Source organism: Arachis hypogaea, chromosome 16, assembly GCF_003086295.3.
Source record: "Arachis hypogaea cultivar Tifrunner chromosome 16, arahy.Tifrunner.gnm2.J5K5, whole genome shotgun sequence".
Lineage (NCBI taxonomy): Eukaryota > Viridiplantae > Streptophyta > Magnoliopsida > Fabales > Fabaceae > Arachis > Arachis hypogaea.
The window spans coordinates 55,145,297-55,153,790 of record NC_092051.1 but is presented as its reverse complement, the minus strand read 5'-3'; the positions used below and the strand labels follow the sequence as shown (position 1 = coordinate 55,153,790).

General features: G+C 41.7%; 1 non-coding gene across 1 annotated transcript; it reads right to left on the bottom strand.

Annotated features, from left to right (window-relative positions):
• Nucleotides 1-443: 443 nt before the first annotated feature.
• Nucleotides 444-551, bottom strand: LOC112760924 (small nucleolar RNA R71). The gene has a single exon (XR_003181338.1). It is a non-coding gene; the product is annotated as a small nucleolar RNA R71 (small nucleolar RNA).
• Nucleotides 552-8,494: the final 7,943 nt, after the last annotated feature.

The window sequence follows — 8,494 nt, the reverse complement described above, 5'->3', positions numbered from 1 at the left end:
AACAATCCAGAGATAACCTTTCAGAAATTTTCGAACAGGAAGAGGAGATGGCAGCCGAAAATAATAATAATGTAAGAAAGATGCTTGGTGACTTTACTGCACCTAATTCCAATTTACATGGAAGAAACATCTCCATTCCTGCCATTGGAGCAAACAACTTTGAGCTGAAACCACAATTAGTTTCTCTGATGCAGCAGAACTGCAAGTTTCATGGACTTCCATCTGAAGATCCTTTTCAGTTCTTAACTGAATTCTTGCAGATATGTGATACTGTTAAGACTAATGGAGTAGATCCTGAAGTCTACAGGCTCATGCTTTTCCCTTTTGCTGTAAGAGACAGAGCTAGATTATGGTTGGATTCTCAACCCAAAGACAGCCTGAACTCTTGGGATAAGCTGGTCACGGCTTTCTTAGCCAAGTACTTTCCTCCTCAAAAGCTGAGCAAGCTTAGAGCTGATGTTCAAACCTTCAGACAGAAAGAAGGTGAATCCCTCTATGAAGCTTGGGAAAGATACAAACAGTTGACCAAAAAGTGTCCTTCTGACATGCTTTCAGAATTACTTAGGTGAACCTTATGGAAACACCTATAACACATCATTGAGAAATCATCCAAATTTCTCATGGAAGGATCAAAAGCCTCAACAAGGCTTTAATAATGGTGGAAGAAATAGGTTTAGCAACAGCAAACCTTTTCCATCATCCACTTAGCAACAGACAGAGAACTCTGAACAAAATACTTCTAATCTGGCAAACTTAGTCTCTGATCTGTCTAAGGCCACTGTAAGTTTCATGAATGAAACAAGATCTTCCATTAGAAATTTGGAAGCACAAGTGGGCCAGCTGAGTAAAAAGATCACTGAAATCCCTCCCAGTACTCTCCCAAGCAATACAGAAGAGAACCCAAAAGAAGAGTGCAAGGCCATTGACATAAGCACCATGGCCGAACCTACAAGGGGAGTGGAGGACGTGAATCCCAAGGAGGAAGACCTCCTTGGACGTCCAGTGATCAATAAGGAGCTTCCCTCTGAGGAACCAAGGGATTCTGAGGCTCATCTAGAGACCATAGAGATTCCATTGAACCTCCTTATGCCCTTCATAAGCTCTGATGAGTATTCCTCTTCTGAAGAGAATGAGGATGTTACTGAAGAGCAAACTGCCAAGTTTCTTGGTGTAATCATGAAGTTGAATGCCAAATTATTTGGTATTGATACTTGGGAAGTTGAACCTCCCTTGTTCATCAATGAACTAAGTGATCTGGATCAACTGACATTGCCTCAGAAGAGACAGGATCCTGGAAAGTTCATAATACCTTGTACCATAGACACCATGATCTTTAAGGCTCTGTGTGACCTTGGTTCAGGAATAAACCTCATGCCCCTCTCTGTAATAGAGAAACTGGGAATCTATGGGGTGCAAGCTGCTAAAATCTCACTAGAGATGGCAGACAATTCGAGAAAACAGGCATATGGACAAGTAGAGGACGTATTAGTAAAGGTTGAAGGCCTTTACATCCCTGCTGATTTCATAGTCCTGGATATTGGAAAGGAAGAGGATGAATCCATCATCCTAGGAAGACCTTTCCTGGCCACAGCAAGAGCTGTGATTGATGTTGACAGAGGTGAAATAGTCCTTCAATGGAATGAGGACTCCCTTGTGTTTAAAACTCAAGGATCTCCCTCTGCAACCATGGAGAGGAAGCAGAAAAAGCTTCTCTCAAAGCAGAGTCAACCAGAGCACCCACAGTCAAACTCTAGGTTTAGTGTTGGGAGGCCACAACCAAACTCTAAGTTTGATGTTGAACTCCCATATCCAAACTCTAAGTTTGGTGTTGGAGAGTCTCAACAAAGCTCTGCACATCTGTGAGGCTCCATGAGAGCCCACTGTCAAGCTATTGACATTAAAGAAGCGCTTGTTGGGAGGCAACCCAATTTTTATTTATCTAACTATATTTTTCTTAGTTATATGTCTTTGTAGGTTCATGATCATGTGGAGTCACAAAATAAATATAAAAATTGAAAACGGAATCAAAAACAGCAGAAGAAAAATCTCACCCTGGAGGAGCATTTGCCTGGCGTTCAAACGCCAGAACAGAGCATGGTTCTGGCGCTGAACGCCCAAAATAGGCAACATTCTGGCGCTGAACTCCCAGAATAAGCATGGTTCTGGCGTTCAACGCCAGAAATGGCAATAAATGGGCGTTGAACGCCCAAAATGGGCACCAACTAGGCGCTAAACGCCCAGAGTTGTGTGCAAGGGCATTTTGCATGCCTAAATTGGTGCAGGGATGTAAATGCCTTGACACCTCAAGATCTGTGGACCCCACAGGATCATCTCAGGATCTGTGGACCCACAGGATCATCTCAGGATCTGTGAATCTCACAGGATTCCCACCCACCACTCACATCCACCACTCACATCCATACACACATCCCTCCATCTCCTCGATATCTTCTTCTTCTTCTATTCCTTCTTCTTTTGCTTGAGGTCGAGCAACATTCTAAGTTTGGTGTGGTAAAAAGCATAACAAAAACTTGGTGCACGAAATTGTGATGTCCAGGCTCGAACAATCCCTGGCAACGTGAGCAACTTGGTACGCGTAATCGTGATTACACTTTCATTATGTAAAATTCATGGCTCTTTCTTTCCCTGGTAATGGCGCCAAGAACATGATGCCAATACCATGGTTCACAACTTCGATACAACTAACCAGCAAGTGCACTGGGTCGTCCAAGTAATACCTTACGTGAGTAAGGGTCGAATCCCACGGAGATTGTTGGTATGAAGCAAGCTATGGTCACCTTGCAAATCTCAGTTAGGCAGATATAAATGGATAATGGTGTTTTCGAATTTAATATAATAAAATAGGGATAGAAATACTTATGTAATTCATTGGTGAGAATTTCAGATAAGCGAATAGAGATGCTTTCGTTCCTCTGAACCTCTGCTTTCCTGCTATCTTCATCCAATCAGTCTTACTCCTTTCCATGGCTGGCTTTATGCAAGGGCATCACCGTTGTTAGTGGCTACATCCCCTCCTCTCAGTGAAAAATATGCTCACATGCTCTGTCACAGCACGGCTAATCATCTGTTGGTTCTCGATCATGCTGGAATAGGATTCACCCTCCTTTTGCGTCTGTCTCAAACGCCCAGCACTCGCGAGTTTGAAGCTTGTCACAGTCATTCAATCATTGAATCCTACTCGGAATACCACAGACAAGGTTTAGACTTTTCGGATTCTCTTGAATGCCATCATCATTCTAGCTTACGCCACGAAGATTCTTGTTAGGAGATCTAAGAGATATTCATTCTAGCTTAATTCATGTAGAACAGAAGTGTTTGTCAGGCACGCGTTCATAAGGGAGAAGGATGATGAGCGTCACACATAATCATCACCTTCATCACGTTCTTGGGTGCGAATGGATATCTTAGAAGCGAAATAAGATAAATTGAATAGAAAACAGTAGTACTTTGCATTAATCTTTGAGGAACAGCAGAGCTCCACACCTTAATCTATGGAGTGTAGAAACTCTACCGTTAAAAATACATAAGTGAAAGTCCAGGCATGGTCAAGAGGCCAGCCCTCAATTGTGATCTAAGATAGCATACAACTGATCAAAGATACCAAATACAATAGTAAAAGGTCCTATTTATAATAAACTAGTCACTAAGGTTTACATGAGTAAGTAATTGATGCATAAATCCACTTCTGGGGCCCACTTGGTGTGTGTTTGGGCTGAGCTTAAGTGTTGCACGTGTAGAGGTCCTTCTTGGAGTTGAACGCCAGTATTTGTGCCAGTTTGGGCGTTCAACTCTGGTTTTGGCTCCTTTTCTGGCGCTGGACGCCAGATTTGGGTAGAAAGCTGACGTTGAACGCCAGTTTACGTCGTCTATTCTTCGCCAAAGTATGGACTATTATATATTACTGGAAAGCCCTGGATGTCTACTTTCCAACGCAATTGGAAGCGCGCCATTTCGAGTTCTGTAGCTCCAGAAAATCCACTTTGAGTGCAGGGAGGTCAGAATCCAACAGCATCAGCAGTCCTTCTTCAACCTCTGAATCTGATTTTTGCTCAAGTCCCTCAATTTCAGTCAGAAAATACCTGAAATCACAGAAAAACACACAAACTCATAGTAAAGTCCAGAAATGTGAATTTAACATAAAAACTAATGAAAACATCCCTAAAAGTAACTAGATCCTACTAAAAACATACTAAAAACAATGTCAAAAAGCGTATAAATTATCCGCTCATCACAACACCAAACTTAAATTGTTGCTTGTCCCCAAGCAATTGAAAATCAAATAGGATAAAAAGAAGAGAATATACTATAAATTCCAAACTATCAATGAAACAGAGCTTCAATCATATGAGCGGGACTTATAGCTTTTTGCCTCTTGAATAGTTTTGGCATCTCACTTTATCCATTGAGGTTCAGAATGATTGGCATCTATAGGAACTCAGAGTTCAGATAGTGTTATTGATTCTCCTAGTTCAGTATGATGATTCTTGAACACAGCTTCTTTATGAGTCTTGGCCGTGGCCCTAAGCACTTTGTTTTCCAGTATTACCACCGGATACATAAATGCCACAGACACATAATTGGGTGAACCTTTTCAGATTGTGACTCAGCTTTGCTAAAGTCCCCAATTAGAGGTGTCCAGGGTTCTTAAGCACACTCTTTTTTTGCTTTGGACCTTGACTTTAACCGCTCAGTCTCAAGTTTTCACTTGACACCTACACGCCACAAGCACATGGTTAGGGACAGCTTGGTTTAGCCGCTTAGACCAGGATTTTATTCCTTTAGGCCCTCCTATCCACTGATGCTCAAAGCCTTGGGATCCTTTTTATTTGCCCTTGCCTTTTGGTTTTAAGGGTTATTGGCTTTTTGCTCTTGCCTCTTGGTTTTAAGAGCTTCGGCTTTTTCTGCTTGCTTTTTCTTTTTCTTTCTATTTTTTTTCGCCTAATTTTTTTTTTCTACAAGCTTTGTTCTTTGCTGCTTTTTCTTGCTTCAAGAATCATTTTTATGATTTTTTAGATTATCAAATAACATGTCTCCTAGTCATCATTCTTTCAAGAGCCAACATATTTAACATTCTTAAACAACAACTTCAAAAGACATATGCACTGTTCAAGCATACATTCAGAAAACAAGAAGCATTGTCACCACATCAATATAATTAAGCTAAGTTCAAGGATAAATTCGAAACTCATGTACTTCTTGTTCTTTTGAATTAAAACATTTTTTATTTAAGAGAGGTGATGGATTCATAGGACATTCATAACTTTAAGACATAGTTACTAACTACTAATGATCATGTAATGAAGACACAAACATAGAAAACGAAAAACAGAAGAAATAAGAACAAGGAATGAATCCACCTTAGTGATGGTGGCGTTTCCTTCTTGAGGAACCAATGATGTCCTTGAGCTCTTCTATGTCTCTTCCTTGTCTTTGTTGCTCCTCCCTCATTGCTTTTTGATCTTCTCTTATTTCATGAAGCATGATGGAGTGCTCTTGATGTTCCACCCTTAGTTGCTTCCGATAATTGTGTGGAAGAAAATGTATCCCCTGAGGTATCTCAGGGATCTCTTGATTTGCAGTCAAATGTTCTACCACTGAGCTATAGACCCTTGATGGAAGCTTTTGTCTTCCCTTTCCTCTTTCTAGAGGTTTCTCTGGCCTTAGGTGCCATCAATGGTTATGGAAAAAAATAAAAAAGCTATGCTTTTACCACACCAAACTTAGAATGTTGCTCGCCCTCGAGCAAAAGAAGAAAGAATAGAAGAAGAAGAAGAAGATATGGAGGAGATGGAGGGAGGTGTATATTTGGCCATATGGGTGGGATTGGGTGGGAAAGAGATGTTGAATTTTGAAGGTAAGTGGGTGTATGGATGTGAGTGGTAAAGGGTTAATAGGGAAGAATGTTTATTGGGAATAGAGGATGATTGAGAAGAGAGAAGAGAGTGAGTGGAGGTAGGTAAGGATCCTGTGGGGTCCACAGATCCTGAGGTGATCCTGTGGGGTACACAGATCTTGAGGTGTCAAGGCATTTACATCCCTGCACCAATTTAGGCATGCAAAATGCCTTTGCACACAACTCTGGGCATTCAGCGCCAGGTTGGTGCCCATTTTGGGCGTTCAACGCCCATTTGCTGCCTTTTCTGGCATTGAACGCCAGAACCATGCTTGTTCTGGGCGTTCAGCGCCAGGATGCTGCCCATTTTGGGCGTTCAGCGCCAGAACCATGCTCTGTTCTGGCGCTGAACGCCAGACAGATGCTCCTCCAGGGTGTGATTTTTCTTCTGCTGTTTTTGATTCCGTTTTCAATTTTTATATTTATTTTGTGACTCCACATGATCATGAACCTACAAAGACATATAACTAAGAAAAATATAGTTAGATAAATAAAAATTGGGTTGCCTCCCAACAAGCGCTTCTTTAATGTCAATAGCTTGACAGTGGGCTCTCATGGAGCTTCACAGATGTGCAGAGCTTTGTTGAGACTCTCCAACACCAAACTTAGAGTTTGGATATGGGAGTTCAACACCAAACTTAGAATTTGGCTGTGGCCTCCCAACACCAAACTTAGAGTTTGACTGTGGGGGCTTTGGTTGACTCTGCTTTGAGAGAAGCTTTTTCTGCTTCCTCTCCATGGTTGTAGAGGGAGATCCTTGAGTTTTAAACACAAGGGAGTCCTCATTCCATTGAAGGACTATTTCACCTCTGTCAACATCAATCACAGCTCTTGCTGTGGCCAGGAAAGGTCTTCCTAGGATGATGGATTCATCCTCTTCCTTTCCAGTATCCAGGACTATGAAATCAGCAGGGATGTAAAGGCCTTCAACCTTTACTAATACGTCCTCTACTTGTCCATATGCCTATTTTCTCGAATTGTCTGCCATCTCTAGTGAGATTTTAGCAGCTTGCACCCCATAGATTCCCAGTTTCTCTATTACAGAGAGGGCATGAGGTTTATTCCTGAACCAAGGTCACACAGAGCCTTAAAGATCATGGTGCCTATGGTACAAGGTATTATGAACTTTCCAGGATCCTGTCTCTTCTGAGGCAATGTCAGTTGATCCAGATCACTTAGTTCATTGATGAACAAGGGAGGTTCAACTTCCCAAGTATCAATGCCAAATAATTTGGCATTCAGCTTCATGATTGCACCAAGAAACTTGGCAGTTTGCTCTTCAGTAACATCCTCATTCTCTTCAGAAGAGGAATACTCATCAGAGCTCATGAAGGGCATAAGGAGGTTCAATGGAATCTCTATGGTCTCTAGATGAGCCTCAGAGTCCCTTGGTTCCTCAGAGGGAAGCTCCTTATTGATCACTGGACGTCCTAGGAGGTCTTCCTCCTTGGGATTCTCGTCCTCCACTCCCCTTGTAGGTTCGGCTATGGTGCTTATGTCAATGGCCTTGCACTCTCCTTTTGGGTTCTCTTCTGTATTGCTTGGGAGAGTACTGGGAGGGATTTCAGTGATTCTTTTACTCAGCTGGCCCAGTTGTGCTTCCAAATTTCTAATGGAAGATCTTGTTTCATTCATGAAACTTACAGTGGCCTTAATCAGATCAGAGACTAAGTTTGCCAGATTAGAAGTATTTTGTTCAAAGTTCTCTGTCTGTTGCTGAGTGGATGATGGAAAAGGTTTGCTGTTGCTAAACCTGTTTTTTCCACCATTATTAAAGCCTTGTTGAGGCTTTTGATCCTTCCATGAGAAATTTGGATGATTTCTCAATGATGAGTTATAGGTGTTTCCATAAGGTTCACCTAAGTAATTCACCTCTGCTATTGCAGGGTTCTCAGGATCATAAGCTTCTTCTTCATGAGAAGCCTCTTGAGTACTGTTGGATGCAGCTTGCATTCCATGCAGACTCTGAGAGATCATATTGACTTGCTGAGTCAATATTTTATTCTGAGCCAATATGGCATTCAGAGTATCAACTTCAAGAACTCCCTTCTTCATAGGCGTCCCATTACTCACAGGATTCCTTTCAGAAGTGTACATGAACTGGTTATTAACAACCATGTCAATGAGTTCTTGAGCTTCTGCAGGCGTTTTCTTTAGGTGAATGGATCCACCTGCAGAAGTGTCCAATGACATTTTGATAGCTCAGATAAACCATCATAGAATATATCCAGGATGGTCGATTCTAAAAGCATGTCAGAAGGACACTTTTTGGTCAACTGTTTGTATCTTTCCCAAGCTTCATAGTGGGATTCACCTTCTTTCTGTCTGAAGGTTTGAACATCAGCTCTAAGCGTCCTCAGCTTTTGAGGAGGAAAGTACTTGGCTAAGAAAGCCGTGACCAGCTTATCCCAAGAGTTCAGGCTGTCTTTGGGTTGAGAATCTAACCATAATCTAGCTCTGTCTCTTACAGCAAAAGGGAAAAGCATGAGCCTGTAGACTTCAGGATCTACTCCATTAGTCTTAACAGTATCACATATCTGCAAGAATTCAGTTAAGAACTGAGAAGGATCTTCAAATGTC